This window comes from Poecilia reticulata, chromosome 15, assembly GCF_904066995.2.
Source record: "Poecilia reticulata chromosome 15, P_reticulata-male-v2, whole genome shotgun sequence".
Lineage (NCBI taxonomy): Eukaryota > Metazoa > Chordata > Actinopteri > Cyprinodontiformes > Poeciliidae > Poecilia > Poecilia reticulata.
In genome coordinates, this window is record NC_088844.1 from 22,144,818 (window position 1) to 22,164,162 (window position 19,345).

General features: G+C 37.9%; 1 long non-coding RNA gene across 5 annotated transcripts in view; it reads left to right on the forward strand.

The window, feature by feature from the left end:
- The first annotated feature begins 3,337 nt into the window (after positions 1–3,337).
- LOC103477236 (uncharacterized) overlaps positions 3,338–19,345 on the forward strand; it is a 172,405-nt gene continuing 156,397 nt past the window's right edge. For 2 of the 5 annotated variants that reach the window (XR_014091153.1, XR_001777371.2), the window contains exons 1-2: positions 3,362–3,550; positions 4,496–4,653. This is a non-coding gene — a long non-coding RNA (uncharacterized LOC103477236). Of the gene's footprint in view, positions 3,551–4,495; positions 4,654–19,345 lie in introns of all 5 variants that reach the window. The other 3 variants (XR_014091152.1, XR_001777372.2, XR_001777370.2) reach the window with 3 other exon arrangements.

The following is a 19,345-nucleotide window of genomic DNA, read 5'->3' on the forward strand; positions in this document are numbered from 1 at the left end:
TGCTTTGGGGCTGTTTTTCTGCTAAGGGACCAGGACGACTGATCCGTGTAAAGGAAAGAATGAATGGGGCCATGTATCGTCACATTTTGAGTGAAAACCTCTTTCCATCAACAAGGGCATTGAAGGTGAAACGTGGCTTTCAGCAGGACGATGATCCCAAACACACCACCCGGGTAACGAAGGAGTGGCTTCGTAAGAAGCATTTCAAGGTCCTGGAGTGGCCTAGCCAGTCTCCAGATGTCAACCCCATAGAAAATCTGTGGTGGGAGTTGAAAGTCCATGTTGTCCAGCGACAGCCCCAGAACATCACAGCTCTAGAGAAGATCTGCATGGAGGAATGGGCCAAAATACCAGCAACAGTGTGTGAGAACCTTGTGAAGACTTACAGAAAACGTTTGATCTCTGTCATTGCCAACAAAGGGTATATAGCAAAGTATTGAGATGAACTTTTGTTATTGACCAAATACTTATTTTCCACCATATTTTGCAAATAAATTCTTTAAAAATAAGAAAATGTGATTTTCTGGATTTTTTTTCTGCCTTTGTCTCTCATTGTTGAGGTACATCTATGATGAAAATTACAGGCCTCTCTCATCTTTTTAAGTGGGAGAACTTGCACAATTGGTGGCTGACTAAATACTTTTTTGCCCCACTATATGTGTTTCTGATTTATCTTTTCATTCAGCACTTTCTATCATATAACATCACTTCAGACCTTTTCACAGCTGTTGTAACAACTTTATTTCTGCATTTTGTTTTAGAATATTAACAAATACTTTTTAAAATTTAATTATTAATGCAGAAATATCATGTCATTGCCCTGTCATATGACTTGACACCTGACAAAACTGTCAAAAGTACAAATACCTGGTTTAATGGCTAAGGTATTACAAAACTTGACTAGCTAACAAACTTGTTTTAGCTAAACTCCAGTATAAGGATTATTGTCAAGTGGATGTGGCTTACTTGTGTTTTAAGGTTGATCACAGACCTCACAAAGAAGAAGAACCGTCTCTGAGAGTCAGTTAATTAGGATGACCTAATTAACTGACATGGGAGGGGGGGGTGAAATGTTTGGGGTATGCACCACAACATGAGAGATCACACCACTGCCGTCACCTCAAGTTTACCTTTCTTGATGAGACAGTCCACATGTCGACAAAGCTGTTGGAGGTCTACTAAAAAACCTTAGCAAAGATTTTAAAAATGCTTTTGCATATTTGATGATCCTTACAGAACGGTAATACACCTACAATGAATATATATTAAATATTAATTCATCAAGCTGCTCTTTATATTGTGAAAAAAACACCAAACTGCTGAAGTTTACCACACTTTTGTATGTCCTGGCCACCATATCTGTTCAGATAGTACTCAAGCGAGGGCTTATTATAATCCTCAGCATATTCTTTGGTGTCACATTCAAATGCAAGATGTAGAAGATTAAAAGAATTACTCTGAATTAAAAAAAAAAGAAGAAAACTGCATTTAAGGCTTTGGTTGACCCAGTTTCCAGGCGTGCATCCTGCAGCTTAGAGACTCTGGAGGCTTCTAAATGTAGAATTGTTGATTCACCAACCAGAATGTGCCTTTGTGAATAACTGTGTTTACTGTGTGCATAGTATATGTGCACGCAAATTCTACCTTTGTGTAGAAGTTTTTTCACACAAACTTGTACATGAAGCTCTTTTCACTCGTATTTGTGTTTTATTCAGCATCAGATCTCATGGAAACATTGACCTAGATATAATAAACCCCATTAAATCTGTAGAAAAATAAAACATGTATTTAACGGAACCTGGCACTCATCAATCTGCTCTGCGTGTCGTCACACAGCTGCTTCTCATGTTAAATGTAGGCTCCTAATAGAGGCGAATGTCATTGCCCCTGCATAACAGTATAAACTGCAAGAATGCAGAGACACGTAGAAGACAGGTGATGGAATAGAAAGACTTGTGTAATGCCGGTTCTTTTGGATGACAGACTTCTCACACGAAAGCACACAAGTTCCAGAGAAACAAGGTTTCTGTTAAAGCAAAGATGAGCGTTTCATTTTGAAAAGCAGCAAATACAAAAAGAAAATACCCTGAACTCCATTTCATGACAGAAAGACATGAAAAATGTTTGTAACTTTTAAAATTCTTCCCTACCTTTCAAGATCATGATAGTCTGTGTATTTGCATCATGGGGAAACTGAATATGTTTTTTCCCCCCTTCAGAATACAAGTTAGTTTCTCTTTAATGTTGATTTAAAATGCCTTTAAACCACATTGATGTTCAGCTTTCAGTTTCTTATCAGATCTAAAAATCCTTTTGGTTTTCAGAGTCTTCCTATCAAGAAAATTGAGAAATTAATTCTAAGGCACAGGTGTCAAACTCCAGTCCTCAAGGGCCACTGCCCTGCAACTTTTTGATGTGCCTCTGCTGCACCACACCTGAATAGAATAATTAGATCTTTAGCAAGGCTCTGGAGAACTTATCTACACAAGGAGGAGGTAATTAAGCCATTTCATTCCAATGTTTTGTACCTGTGGCCCTTGAGTACTGGAGTTTGACACCCTGCTCTAAGGTAAGGTAAAGAACAAATATTAGAGGAGGCGGAGGCCTTATATTTTGTGGAGAAGGAAATCACTCAGTTCTAACTAATTAAACTTACTCTACATCACACTGTTGCCTAATTCCTGCACTTCAAGATATGTTCAAGCATTATCATTCATTATAGGAACGTAACAGTAACATATACATCAGTTAAACCAGACTAACAGTTTTTGGACTTGTCAAAAAAAAAAAAGTTTGATTACTTTAGGAAAGTAATAAAACAGTGGATCTAACATTACTTAATTTCAAGCAGTGTCAAGCTGAAGCTTTGTCAGCACCGATGAAGCTGTTGGCATCAAAATAGTTGGAGTGACGTTGATGTCAAGGGACCTGTTCTTGTTTTCCTGTTAACTCGGCTATTAATTTCTTCATGACTCATAGTCACGAATGCACTGTTTGCAGAACATTGAACATAACATTATCATTGTAGCGTCTAGTCTCGTCTTTCTTATGCTAAGGATGCCAAAGACAATGATCACTAAAATTTAAAAATATTTAGCTCTCATTAGAGGTGGCTCTGGTTGATTAAGCTCAGCTACAGGCCTATGGCTTTAAGCAGCATAAATAAATGCAGAAGACGCCAGGAAGCTAGGGGACGCCATGAAAAATAGTAACGAAAAAAAAAACATTCTTTTAAAACTAATTGGTTATTTTTTAATTTCCTAATACAAAAACTTGTCTCTAATTTAACTGCAATTAATATTCATATTTCCCCCCCATTCTCTTCTAGTTGGTTTGTTCCTGCACCCTTCGCGCACCGCGCACCCTCACTGCTCCCTTACTGCTTGGTATCCACTGATAATCGCGCTGTGGGGGGGAGGTATGGGGGTTAAGTGGGGTGAGTTTCGTAAAGCATGTAACTTCAGAAACACCATGTCAAAGCGTCATGTCGGATGCCCAAGGAAGAAAATAAGACAAAAGAAGACTAGGGGAAAACGTGAAAGAAATGGAGGTAAAGGAAATCTAATGGGATGAAATTACCTGCTGCTTTAGCAGAGTGTAGCGTAGCAGCTAGGCTAGCTAGCCAAACACGGAGCTAATCGGCAGCATAGCCAATGTTTCTTGTTTACTTTCATTCAGCTGTCAACTCAAACTGCACATTTTCAATACAGTCACAGGCACTCATGATCAAACTGACACATTTTGTTTGCATTAGGCTGCAACTGTGCCAAAAACATTTAAAATGTAAAACAAAAGCAAATATTGCCTTCTAACAATTCAATTTGCAATTAAGGGACAACTTGTCCTATTGCATCACTTTGGCATTAATTTTTCTAGGCTGTGTCAAATTTTCCTTCTCACTAAAAGTTTGTTCCAGAATCAAAAATGTTTTGATGCAAATTTTTTTTGATTGCATGACATTTCTATTAAACTGTGACTGAAAACTGTAAATATTACCAAAAAAAAATACTGTAAATGTGAGATAAAACTACCAGAGAATAAGAAATAAAGTAAATAAAGATAAAATGATGGTTAAAACGATGGCTTTTGGACGGCTTGAGTGACATCTGTGTTAACTGTTGTAAAAAGTTGAGGAAGATGTGTCAAACCAACAAGAAATGGGTAATACAGTTGCAAGAAATGTCTTCTGCTCTGCTGACAGTGATGATGACAAGTCAGTGGATCCCAGTTTCTTTAAGTAGGTCAAAACAATCAAGAAAAACTAAACTAGCAAAAACAAATCAACGATGCGAGGTCATTACTTAACAGTAATGTTAAGTTGTCAAATTAACATCATTTCATTTCCATATATTGTTGAAGTTTATTGGTCCATTGAATCCTGCATTTAAATGAGATCATTTCAATTTGATTTCAGTTGCATCTCAGAAAATTCATAGTGTATTTTACATGTAGAGGATGTTTTTACTTCTGGAATCATACTCTTCTTTCTTTTCAGATGCATTGCTGAGATAATTAAGTGCTACCTCTGGGCCTTCTGCATCCCCACAAAGCACTTTTCCTGTTGCCTCTACGTCACAGGAGCTCGTCCATGCATCAGAATTAAAGAGTGCACTGATACATGTCGCTGACTGGCTGTGTCGACTAAGTGATCAGGTCAGAATACTTTGAATATTTTCAGATTACAGATGATTTGTGTTTTGATGAATGGGGAACTGCACAAAATCTAGGTCCGGCCCTTGGTTGCTTTAAATGTTTCTTATCAAAAAGGAATATTTATACTAGAGGTGTGCCAATCAATCGGCCACCGATCAGAATCGGCCGATTTCTGTGAAAAAGTGTATGATCGGTGATCGCCGATCACGGTCTCTTGTTGCCGATCACACAAACCGATCACCTGCTTCTCATTTCGCAGCCTGCCTGTGCAGCTGGTCTCCTCTTTCCTTCACTCTGCGCAAACGTGCAGCAACAAATCCTAAGCGATGTGGAACTATAATGCACTGAGTGAATGGGGAAGTTTGCGTGTTGCGGCGGAAAATTGAAGCACGTCAACATAACGAATCTAATATGGCATTAAAACAATGCCATACTTGACGGAGTTTGGCTACATCGAGGCTCACTGCAGTAAAAAAGACATATGGAGGATCAGATAGCAGGTAAAGCAGCGCACAGCTACAAATACTCACCCGGATTAGCATGACGGTCAGAAAGCTAAACAAATAACCCACAAAATTATTTAAGTCTTCGAGCTGCGATGGAAGACACTGGTTCTGGTCTCGCTATTGAACCGCTGCTACGCGCTACAGGTAGTAATATTTCACAGACGGAGCGCCGCTTCTGCTCCACCTGGTAGTGACTCTCACACCGAACCTCTGTTTAAAGCTGCAGCATCTAACTTAAAAAAATACATTCTACACATGTATTAAAACTTTCGCTGTCCTAACATGAAACAGATAATCTCTAAAAAAATAATTGATCTCCTCCCTGCTCTGCATAATTACTCCGCTCAGTCAGAAACAGCCAATCAGAACTAGCAGTAATCAGCTAGCCGCCATGCTAACAGGAAGTTTTCATTCAGTAACTCTGGATTGTTTATTGAAATGGATCCTGTATTTGCCTTTGAATGTTAAGTTTTATACTTGAATTTTTTTGGCAATGTTGAGAGGTTTTATTTTGGCTCTTTGCACTATTTAGCCTCTTCAGAGGCTTCATATGTTATCAGTCTGTTAAAGATAGTATTATCAATAGCAGTACAATTTGCACAATGCCTGTTTTGTTTAGTTTTCTTCTTGGAAAAAGTTATTAAAAACAAGTTTTTGTCTAAATTAAGGTGAATTCATGGTTCATTTTTCCACATAATGTAACCGGTAGTGTTTATAATAAAAAAAAAATAAAATAAAATTATGTGATCGGTATCGGTGATCGGCCCTCATGGGTGATCGGAATCGGTATCGGCAGGAAAAAACCTGATCGGCACATCTCTAATTTAAACAGATCTCACAGATTTTGATGCTTTTTACAGACTGTTAAAAAAAACAGTCTGTATGTTTTTTAGACATGCAATACAGACTTCAAAACATCTTTCTACACATTCTGTTCAAAGTTAAAGTTATATTACAAATTTGATCTTAAAGTCAGACGGATGTTCAAGGCAAAATATGGCAAAAATAATGAGCAAGGTTATTATTACCAGCCAATAATGCATCTAGTTTTCAAGTTCCAGTTTTTGTTTTGTACTTGATTAAGGTCATTTTTAAGTGCTCTAAATAGTTGAAAGCCAAAATCTCTTCTGCTTCAGACTGAAATGTGTTGCATTTAATTGATTACTGTTTTTTTTTCAAATATGTTTAGATCTTTTATCTCACTCACTGCAACACCAACCCAGAGTAAAACCATGGTTATGCCCGACACATGCCGAGGCGTTGTTCCATCAAACATAGTTCCTTCTTTGTTTTCCAACAGCAAGATTGAGATTTAGATTGAAACCAAAGAAGTTAAATTTGAATTTCATCCTCATTGCTGGTCTCCAAAGATTCCAACTCTATTGAGTTTAGACCACACATATTGTTTGCCTTTCATAACTTTTAGACTCCCAGCCAATTTTGGTTCTAATACACAAAAGGACTATGCTAGCCAGGGCTGGGAAATATCGCCTAAAATTAATATCCCGACATAGTGGTCATTTATTTCAATAAATTATATATCTACAATATATATTTTTTGTCAGGAACTGCCTGCAGAAAAGACTTAAGTTAAAAGTCATATTTTTATCCCGACATTCTGCAACATTTTTGCATATTGCATGTCTTCCAAACACTGTGGTGCCAAACTTTTTAGGTTTGTTCAATGTGACTAATTCCTAAAAACGATGCATTTGACTTATAAGTCGTACAACAACAATTTTAAATGAACTTAAAACAGAAACGAAAGTAAAATCTGGTGTTCTCACAGGTATGCACATTATTTACTTACTCTTACTTTAGTGGCAACAATGATAAAGTTCATCATCCTGTCAGATTAGCAGCCTAACTGTACCATCAACAACACAGTTTTGACAGAGACTAGTTAAAATCTCTTGACCAGGCTAAGTAAACATCACTAACTTGTCATTGGACTAGTACATGGGCACTGAAATCTCAGAACTCTTGCTGACCTGATTACATTTCAAACACGACTCCTGCAGTTGCAATTTGTAATTTTTTACATGTCTGGAAGTGATGAGTTCACAACGATAAGAGAATCGGCTTTTAGTGAACTAGATGCGGATGGGCAGTGGTTGCTCTGGGAATTTATACTAGATGAGTCAAAATGTTATATTGTTAGACAACACATCAAATATAGTTGTCATTATTGCCTAACCCAAGTCTAAACTCTCCCGTGTCTCTGAAACCTTCTCCTCAGTAACTGTGGGGGCTTGGTTTGCATTATATCTAAACATTTAGGACCATCTCATGTATTTCACTGTTTCTGTTAGTTACTTGAAACATGTTAGTCTGTGGAAAAACTGAAGCTTTAAGCACTGAATTGCTTAACGTTACAGTTTCTCTTTCAGATGCTTCAGTAGTACCGTTTGTACTGTGTCATCATAAGGTTTGAGTAGTCCTACATGGTGCAACGATGTGATTCAGTTTGTTAAGATGTGTTCTCCGAGCAGGTGGTACGTTAATAAGCAGTAGGCCACACACCCTGAATGCTTGGGGAAGATACAGGGAGAGAATTTCAGAAACTCATATGTTCTGAGACTGTCGGGCTCTGAAATCATCCATTTCTGTCAGGCTTGTTGTGCTTTTCATCGCTTCGATTGTGTGGTTCTGTTTTTCTGTTACTTTAACTTTCAGCTCTTCCTTCTTACTCCACAACCAATTTGTCAGAGATCTGCCGCCATGCTGTTTGTCCTATACAGTACATATAGGCTGTTTCAGTTATTCTCTGTCAGATCCTCATTGCATTTGTTTTCTTTCTGTACCGCCTGCCTGTTAGCCCAGTTTTGTGCCCAGTTCTTGTTGAGAGTTCAGTTGTTATCTTCCTATTTTTGCTGCTCCTTTGACTCTGTTTGTTGTTGAAAGAAACATGTTTGGGCTTTTGGTGTCTGCTTTTTGTTTCCAAGTCATCCTCTTCAGTATTATTTATGACTGAGAGATTTAGGTTTTGGTAAAGTCTCAAATAGTGACACTTTAACCATTTAAAATTACTGGAATTTTTTTCCTTTGTCAGTTTTATTTCTCCAGCACTCTTAGTACTAGTTTAACCTAAAAAGCAGCATGACGACAGCTATTACTACATCAAAAAAGTTGTCCACAGTACAATCAAATTTAAAAACATGGAAACTTGACACACAGAATCTTGCTCTCATATTTATAGCCACAACCTTCACCGTGTTCAGGTGAGAAAATTTGTGAACTGGACAAGTGTCGAGGCTCTCCTATGCTTCATCCGGAGTGTCAATCGTTTCCGATTCACATAGTTGCGTGACAAAAATTGGGTCATCTTTTTCGCAGAGAGGTGTCTAATCCCCTTCTCAAATCCAGGCCTGGGTTAAACTATTTCCCATGGAGTTCTGCGTAAAGTACAGTGTGACTGATTTCAACTACAATTATTGTGCATACACTATCCAGTTTTGTTTCTGGAGGGCAACATGAATACTTTAAAGAAGTGTTTATCAATCATAGTGAGAAATTACTTACTTTTCTATAAATTTTTTTTTTTCTACCAGGATTGTCAACTGGCTAAAAACTTAGGGGCATAACTTATACTACAACCGAATACAAATGCTTGTAAACATTAGAAACATTTTTGTTTCCTTTCACAATTAAATGGTATTCCGTGTTCTGTCTCGGGTAAAATCGTACAAATACTGATGTAAAATTAAAATACATATGCATCATGAAATAATGCAAATAATTTTCAGAACAAAATCAATGTCACTTACAGACTCAGACATTCTGATGGTCAGCTCTCAGGAGTTGGTGGGTTAGGAATATTCAAATAAGCATTTGCTCCTGCCTAAGGCTCTACAGTCATGGCAAGATGCATAAACTAATTATGAATGTATAATAATCATGTTGATTATCTGCGTTTATTGTTAAATGCGTCAATAAAAACAATTTAGTAAAATCCCCAAAAAATTTAAGTTGGGTGACTGTTGTGTGACCAAATAGTGAAAGATATGATGGTGTAAAAAGATAAGAAATCATGATAATTCAAGAGAAATTTAGTATTTTGATACTAATCCTACCATAGTGAATTAACAGAAAATTCTTGCTCAAAATTTGACTCTTTCACAGTGCTTCTTACGTATTTGTGTTTCTTTTCTGAGAAATGCTGCAGTGCTGATGTATTGTTCCTTCACCCTCCCTCTGGGACTGTGGTTTCCAGGGGAAGAGACGAGTAAAGATGAGAGAAAAGGAAGCGGGGAACACAGAGGAGTAAACTTTAATATGCACAATTCTAGTGTCGTCTTGTTTCCAGCATTTTATATAGGAAATTCACTACACCCCAGTTCCCAGAACTGTATATCCAAGAAGATATTTTGATGTCAGGTTTACTATGCAGAACTGCGCTTTCATCTTATAGCAGGGTCTTCACACATGCTCATTAAACCTGCTGATTTAGCTTGACTAATCAAAGCCCAAGGGCTCAGGTTTGAGATGTAAGCAGATATAGTGCGCCTCCTGGGCCATTACAACTTGTTGATAAATCATAAACATGAGAGTGTGGTCTGCTGGAGAAAATCACTGGATGTTGTATTTCGAGGAAGAACCTTATGCACTTATTTGTGTTGCAATGACAGGATATCTTCTTTCAGTTTAGGAATGATGGGAATCCTATCGGCACTCAGTCGGGCCCTTGGGCTTGGGTATTACATGAACTGTGTACTTGTTAAACCCTCCAAACCCTTGCCTCTGCAAAGCTTCCCTGAATGCACAATCATTGCCCTCTCTCTGAGCTTCAACGCCGACCATGAGTCCTCGATTCTCCCAGGACGCCGAGTACTTACTTCCATTTCAACAGGACTCTGCAACGACCGCAAAGGTCGGGCTGAGAGTAAATTTGTAAGCCTGCCTCTGTGTAAACTAGATCACTAGGGAGCTGACACTGCAGCTCAGTTCATGGAGTCCTGCTATTTTTATGTGTACCTTTTATTTTTGGACAAAAGAAGTCTAAAAAAAAATAAAAATAGTTATTGTTTCTCTTCATTGCTCTTGAACTCTGTAAACAAAGAGGCATCTGCACCAAAACCTGCAAACCTCTCTTTTGACACCCACGCCAAACCCTGTATATACAAACATGCCACGTATCTGTCAATTTCAAGCAGGATATTAGGGGACCCAGAGCCATGGTCTACCATGCAGGAAAGAGCATATTCATTTAGCCCCTGGCAGTTCTTCACCTCTACCTATCATCGTTGCATCACATTTCAATGTTTCACAGAGGTGTGCCGCCAACGCTCTGCTGACACATCAAAGGACTGCAGCAAATCCACTCTCCCCTTCGGTACCTCACAGTTCTGGAGTTGGCCAGAGAGGTGCCGCAGCCAGGCAGGCCATGACTAAAGACCTTAGCAGACAAATTAAAAAATGGACTCTCCATTTCCCACTTGGATGACTTAAAGTTATCAGGGCAGCCTGTGGGTAGAACTTTCCAAGTCTAGTGCAGCATGGTTAACTCTGGGGGTTAGGTGGAAAGCAGATTTCAGTTGCAAGACGTGCACAACAAGCTGGATTTTTTTCACCCCTGTTTGTCGAGTTGAAGGTATTTTCCTGGAAAAACGATGTTTTCCATGGTGCCATGCAAAAATATCTTTACCCTTATTTTTTGTGATATGACCACAAACTTCATTGTATTTTGAAGGTTTGATGAGATTTAGCAATGGAATGTAGTGCATCATTGTGAAGGGGAAGGAAATGATAAACAATTTTAACTGGGATTTGGTAATAAAAAATCAGACAAGAAAAAATCTGTGGAAGACTTTTTTTTCTTCTGCATATTGGTGGCAGCAACATGTTACTGGATCTTTTTCTTTAGCAGAATCAGGGAAGCTATTCTGAGTTCATCAATCAATCCATCCCTACTCAAGAAGTGCAACTTGTCATGTTCTACATAGATATTAACATTATTCAGTTCGTCCTGTGTTTGCCCATCACTGTGTGGTTTGACTCGTCCACACAGTTGTTGGCATTGTTGGCATTTGTTGACCAAATGCCAACAAAACAATTAGATTTGCAGAGAGAATCAATGTGGATGAACCTTCCCTTCATCCATGGCACTTGTACAGGTCAGAGGTCAGAAAAAGAGCAGTTAACATGTCTACAAACCCCACACTTTCTGGACACAAATGTCTACCTTCAGGTTTAGCGCCATTTGCAAAGGAGTTGTCTGGTAAATGAAATATTGCACCACCACAGAGACAGTTTTCCCCCCATATTCTCTGATGAACACAACACATACTTTATAGCCAGAGCGATACTCTATGAAACAAAATAAACATATTTACACTATCGCAACCTGCGTTTTTTTCTGTTCTTTATGGAAAAATTGCTGTATGTCTAAATGCATGTAAATTCTGTTTTATGTATTTTGTTTCCTCTAAAACGTATATACTTGTGCCTAGTATTTGTACACTACGAGTACAGATCAAATTGTAAGGTCAAATTCCTTGTTTGTGCTTGTAATCCTGTCAAAGTGATTTCTGATTCAAACATAGAACAATCCTGGAGAAGAACCTGTTTCATGATAAAAAATGATTTTAGAATATGATGGACCTTCAACTTTCATGTGGACAGTGGTTCTAAAAATACAGTTAAAGCTACAATGTGGTCATAGTGAACATTAAACATAGGTAAAAGTCATTGGTAGGTGATTTGGGGAGTGGGTAAGTCATTTGCTGGGATCCAAAACACAACCTTTCATTTACCAGATGACACGTTTTCCCGCTGAGCCACATTGAAAACCCCGTTTCCTTGCAGTTCACAATTATGTACAATATTTTCTATCGCATGAAACAACCAAATTGAAGTTGAGTGGTTATAAGTACTTTTGCTTGGCCCTATATATTTACTTTGCTATGAGCTTTTGTATCGAAATACTCTAGGACAGGCTGGTCAAAATGAATTCCTTCTCTAATCTTAAAAGTAATTTTGAAAATGAGAAATTTCTATCTCTTAAAATAAATGGCTATAGTGAAAGAAAACCCATCAGAAATTAATTTAAGGTTTTTCATTTCTCCTCCCTCCACAGCTGATGGCGATTTGCTGATAACTTTGTATGGACGCAGCAGATGCCTCTATTTCTGGGCCTTCAAAAAAGTAGCATCTGCAATAAATTTGCTCATTTATTGCTCCTGGCTTTGCCTCCATACGTTTAAACTCCACCACCCCCACATCCTCCTCTCTTTCACTATTGGCCAAATGCGTTGGGGAGTTAAATTGAATTCCTTCTTGATGTATTTCCTTCCACGGGGCTCGCTAATTAAGAATTTAATTATGGCTGAGAAAAAAGAGAAAGCCAACAAACCGCCTCATGTTTTAAACATCTTTTGACTTGCCTTCTCCCTTGTAATCTGTCTCTGACTTTTTATTTTTCTGTCCTTCCCTTCCTAAGTGTGTTTTTTAAACTTTTGACATCGACTGAAGGTAAGACGTATGCTAAAATGCCAGAGAAGGACTATATAAAACGTTCTCAAGAGGCAAAATGCAGCGCATGCATAATCAATTAGACTCAGAAGACTGGAAGCTTGTTGATGTTATTCAAATTCTAAGCCTGCTTGCTAAGAATAGAACATTTCATTGCCTAAATCCTTAAAATACAATTAATAATTTATGCTTTTAGCAACTGATGAAACGCACAACAGTTTGAGCATGCAGTGTTTTACAGTAAAAATCAACAGAAGCACTTTTCAGTGTGTTGTTCTATGTTTTTCTTTAGTCTTTTTCTACATTTTGCTCTTGGGCTGCCTGAAAAAAATCTTGTCCTATCTTTGTTTTTTCTCTTTGTTCTGATTCAGCCTCATAGCATAGCCTTTTCTTTTTCATGCATATCCTGTCAACCTGTTTTCAGTGTTTCAAGCTTCCATCAGTTGTTGATGTTCCAACAAGCTCTGACCCTAAAGCATAGTTGTGGGGTGGTGAGGACTGGGTGCCAGGGAGGGCATAATCAAGGTGAATATTACCTCTGGACCTGTGGTCCAGAGGTCAGTCACTCTCCTGTGGCAATCAGAAAAGCAATAAAAAGGGGGACAAGTCTTTGCTTATGGCTGTGTCAGCCCAGGTATACTGAAGTAGTGATGGAACCAGAATAAAACTGGCTTTCAGAAATTCCTGCTTTAGATCCACAATATTGCATCATATGTAGCTCCCAATACCTGTGTCACACTGTTGCGTATCTCTCTTTCATCTCAAAGCTGTAGCAAGACACGATGCCATCTGAAAACAACACTCTCGCATTGCCTTACTATGCATTTGACAAAATGACATACATAATTTGTTTACCAAATTAGTTGAGGATGTCTTTGGTAATGCCAAATGCCCTTTTAATATTTCAAATATCATCATGTGTGGCTGTGCTACAGCCACACATTCAAAGCAACAGTGACTAAAATATCACAGCAGTGATCAATAATGACATTACTTATTCTACTCCTACGCTATGTGTCTGCACTGATGAGGATTCTCTAACATCGGCATACTGGTTAAAACTGATAGCTCTACTTCCTGAATACTTCTGCTAATTGTTTGACCATTTGAGTCATTCCCAGATGGACATTTGATCCTTATATGTGAGCAAGACAACATAATTAGTGTACCCTGTCCTCACACAGGGTACACTGTGTGAGGACACAGTGTACCCTGTGTCCTCACATGGTACACAAAGTGGAACAATTTCACTTTATTGATGCCAAAATATCTGCAGATTTAAGAACGACAGCATCCTCATGACATTTTACAATGTTTGGATCTAGTTATGGTATAGTTTTATATAATATTGATAAAGTTCTTTCGTCTTGTCAGTCTATTGTACATTTTCCCAAAAGTCTTGGAAATTATCAAGATGTTTTCTGACAAATTGAAGTCAGAACTTTTATGTTCTTTTAGATTATTACTCGATTTTGCTTTGGTAGGATTATTGAATGATTTTTAAATCTGAGTCACTTGATAAAAAATGTCTTTCTAGACTCTTCAAAAATGTTGGATATGTAAATATCTGCATATATACCTAGATATGTATTTGGCATGTTTTTCTTTGTGGAAACTGAATATATATATATATAATTTTTTTTTTTTATTGAATTAATTTACCTGTAGCTACTATCTTTTATCAATGAGGACTGCCCTACTGCCCCACCATAACAAAATCGGTTCTGTTGCTTTTTGGTTTGTCTAAATGTTAGATAAATACATGAACATGGGAGGACAAAGGCAAATTATGCAAATGGCCTCTGCTGATTTCACTCTGGATAAAACTCCAGTGTTCGTTGGGTAATTTATCCTTTCTATTCGTGGATAGGGTCCCATTTTTAGTACAAAACGATATGAAGAAAACCACCTGGGGGTAAGATGTACGCAGATGGGAAGTTTTGGATATTTCCAGGAACATTATGCAAGAGTTTTAGCTGCAAGACTGAGCTAACTTCAGTCGTGGTGAAATATCTTTCGCTGAACATTCTCCATTTCCTTGCTGTGACATTAGGAAATAAAGAGCAAAATTTTTAAGATGCTTGATTAAATGATCATTTGGGTCATTAATTCATTACACAAATGTTATCTTGTTTCTCCTAATTAATTATCTATAATTCACCCTTCCTCTTTTCCCAGAAACAGGAACAGCCAAAATCTGAGCCATAAATGTCTCATAAAAAGGTTATAAAGCTGAGAAATCATGTTGCAGAGCTTTGCCAAAATTATTACATTTAAGCTTTCTTACATTTTGTCATAACTGCAAACATCAAACTCTAAAGTTCCTTGCATCTTTTAGGTTTACCTTGTGTTTATCTCTAACAATTTTGTCCACCTTTGCTGAGTAAGAGCATCCCTCACAAAGTTTTGAATTTAAGTCTGTCACTGAATCCTACCAACCGAGCAAAGGATCTCTGCAGCTCCTACAGAGTTACCCTGGACTTCTTGTTTCTTTTCTTCTTGAGTAATTCTTTCTTTGCCTGGCCTCTCAGCTTATCTGGACAGTTATATTTTGGAAGGTTGGCAATAGTGCCATACTCATACTTTGTGAGGTGATTGGTGCTTGGAATATATTTATAAACTTACTGAGCTTCAAACATCTCCACAACTTTCCTCTGACCTGTTCGATGTGTTTCTTAGTCTTTGTGATGCTATTTGTTTGCTTATGTTCTCTAATACACTTCCAAGGTCTTTACAGATCAGCTGGATTTGTACTGAGATTAAGCTACGTGGAGAAGTGTGAATGAAATTGGTTACACAGAATTTTATTTAAAGATATTTGAGTAAAGGGGGTTGCATAGAAAGGCACTCTACATTTGACAAAACAAAGCTTGGGGTAAAAAAAACCAATTTTCTTTCACTCCATAGTTATTCACTCCTTTCTGTTGGCTATTGATCGATATGCATTAAATGTATTGAAACAGTTGTTTGTAACATCAAAAATGGACAAAACATTTTTGTAAGACACCGTAACTGCTACAGTAAAATATACAAACATTTCATCCACCAAAGATGTAATCAATGATTGAATTGATTACATCAAAAAGTCTAGGTGTAGTTCTCATCACATTTTAATTAACCGATCCTGGTTGATCACTAATCCGTGTTCAGACAACCTTACAAACTGAAAAATGAAACAATGTGTGCTTCAGCACAGTGCGCCTGATGATACAGTAAATCAGAGGTTGTTTGTGGTGTGTGTGCATCTCCTGGCAGATGCGCTGGCCTCTTCACGTGTATGTGCTTAGCAGGAATCGTCATCCAGGCAGGTAATTGGATGCTGTTTACATTGCCCTTGGCATCCTCCTCCCCTCCATCCTGACACATCTGTGCTGCTCAGTAGAGCTGAGCAACTCTGCGCTGCATCGTCTTTGCAAATTTAGCCTTGCAGGTGGTTCACTTTCTGCAAAGTCAATCCAATGCTCGGTTCTCAGATTCCAACATTTTTATTCAAACTGTGCAGTGCTGTATTATGATGTATGATTTATTGATCAATTTCAGAAGTAGGAATTGATGGCTATTGGATAGCTTGTGTGTGTGTATGTGTTTGTGGAAAGCCGTGCAAGAATGGAGGACATAAGTTTGGAACGGCTGACTGCAGGCGCTACTATGCCAGATGGAAAAGAAAGTAAATAAAATCATCTTGCCAGTCTTATGATTTTCATTAAAAGGTTTGGAAAAATGAAAACTCTGAGGACATCTTGTAAAAAAAAAAAAGAAAAAGCATTAAAATTCACAGTGGTTTCAAGGTGGTGTACCTAATAAAAATCCAAGACATAATAATAGATTAAATCGCAGAACTATGTGCATGGCAACCTTCCTATTAATTACCCTATTCAGAACTTATTAATTATGCAATCAAAGTCCTGACACAGACATGGTCTTTGAGGAAGAGTAGATTTAGTGTCTTCATCATTTTCATTGCAGATGCAAGAATTATATTTGAAATCCATCCTTTAAAATAAATACAAAATCCTTTACCAAATTAGACACAGTTATAACACAGCATCCTCTGACTGGTAGTTATTGTCCTGAGCCTGTAAATGTAGCAGAATTTTACTTGTAAAAGGATAAAAATATGCATTTAAGTTCTTTTCTAATCATGGACTATGAAAAGTTAATAACTGAGATTAATATATATACTCATAGTACAGTGTCTTGTTAACCCTAAGCCCTTGCAGGGTATTAAAATTTGAGCTTTTTCAAAGTTTCTGATGTCACAGCTTTCCAGAAAAAAATGATGTTCGTCCAGCTTTCCTGTCCCTAAGGGATTACTGACATCACGATGCAGTCCCCACCATGTTTCATAATGTGGTCGCTGCCATGTATAGCATTAGGTTTTCATCACACATAGGCTGCATTCATACAACAGGTCTTGATGCTCAATTCCGATTTTTTTTTCTCTCCCTTTTTTGCTGAAAAATTATATTTTGCATAGTCCTTCACTCTACTCATTCAATGTGGCTACAGTCACACTTCTGCATGAACAGTTTAGACCCCATAGTGACCCGCATGTGCAAAAGAATAATGTAGATGTTTCACATCAGTGTGCTGAAGTAATAATGGATGCCGTCATCTATGGATTAATTTTATAGTTGTTGAGCAATGAGAGCCGACACTTGATCTTAATTTCCTTCTTCTGTTTTACAAACATTACCCACTTTGTATTATTGACTCGATTACAATTCACTTGTAATTAATAATACTATGCGCTGCATCTGGAAATGTTTATTAGACAATGTGCTGTGTTTTTTGCTTTCTTTCAAATTAAACTCAAACCATAGCATGCTGGCAGTTAGCTCAAGAAGTGCCAAATCATAAAAACAATGGTACCACTAAATTTTAAAAGATGAACCAATTTGAAGCTTTGGTGGTTGATTTTGGGCTCAGTGTTACCTGACAGGCAATTAGAGTGACCTTGAGGGAAAAAAAAGGAGGACAGCCCAGTGATGATGAAGCTTGGAGGTGAGTCGGATGAGAAGCAGGTGTGCTATAAAGCCTGCCAGCGGTCTAGATGCCAAGTCTGTAGCAACACAGAAGGAGAAGAAGAGAAAGGCAGACACTTACATAAACACGCGCACACACACACGCACACACAGGAGAAAGCTAATCTCATTGCCAGTAGGAACTATGACACCTGTTTTAATTAATTTTTAAGGTTTTATTGGCACTGATCAAATGTTATGCATTTACAAAAGTAATCATCATAATTTTTAACAGCGTGCCATATTTTTGCTATGCCTACAAATTTGCTTGCCAGTTGCAAAATAGATAGCAAAATAACAGCTTCTCTTGCTGCTGGCAGTGATTGAGGACCCAACAGGACAATGAATTTACCTGACTATAAAGAAAACAATGATTACCTGGTCCACTACACTTCCTTATTTCCTTCCTGTCACTTTGTAATATTATGTAAGATTTTATACAACAGGTGCTTGGAAATGTTTTCACTTTTTGGTTGACTTTTCTTTAAGGTTTCAAAAGAAATGGCTACATATTTCATAAAGGAATGTATATCAACTAGCGATGTCCTTTTTTGCTCTTTACACTGTTCGTAGTCTGATACATTCTCCCTTTAACTGATATTAGTTGAACAATAAATCCAGCCGCAGTCCTCCACTTGTACATTTCCCCTTAACTTTTTAAATTTATTTGACTTCATAATCCTCCTAAAGCTGCAGTTACCCCTGTTGCTTTTGGATCTTTTTCTATCTATATTTTCCTTTCGCTTAACTTTTCCTTGACATGCTTGAGTCAGTTCACTTTGTGTTCACTTTGTGAACTGACAGCTTTTTTTTAGCAATAACCTTGTGTGCCTTGCCCTCTCTGTAGAGGGTGTCAGCAACTACTTTCATATCAGTTTTGTATACTTATTGAAAATGTTTTACAAAATCAGTGCCTGTTAAACAAGTCTAAGATTGTATTTGGCCAAAACATTTGCAGGGGTGCAGACTGCTGGGATCTGGGCTTAAGTAACAGTGGTGATTAATCCTCCAGAATAGAGCAAATTTATTTATAATCAAAGAAGATGCGTTTAAGAAATTCATTTGTTTGAATTCAGTGATCCGAAAAGTCCTTAATCCTTCTTCCAGAAGTGGACATACAATATATTAAGAGATTAACAGTCTGATGGTAACAAATTCTCTGACAGAAGGAACATCCCTCCCTGGAGTGTAAAATCCTTTCTTTCATAGTCAAATGTGGCGATTCTGATATAATATGTCTATTTTGTGCTTCTTGGCAGTACATGGTCACCACTGTCTCGAGGGTTTCTCTAGGCAGTCAAATTTTATGCGCTGAAAGCCTAAATCTCATTACCCTTAAGTGCTTTACAGCAGGCATAAACTGACTGTGTGTTTTCTGTGTGTGAAGTCTCTTGGAAGAACGACAGCGCCCATCCAAGCTGCCCACAGGTTCAAATTAGCTATCCCCCGATCTCTCTGCGGCCTCTGAAGCCCTTTCAGCTCCACCATGTTAGGGTTACACTGCGTCTCTAGTGGCAGGGCTTACTTAAGGCCCAACCCACAAACTCTAACAAGACATGAACCATCTTTGAAAATAACCTTGAGAAAGTAGGCCTGAAAGGGAGGGTTTTTGCTACACTTGATGTGTTTCTGCTATAAAAAGACTGCATGATTTGGCCTCTCTAGAGAGACCATCAGAGCACAGCAGTCAAA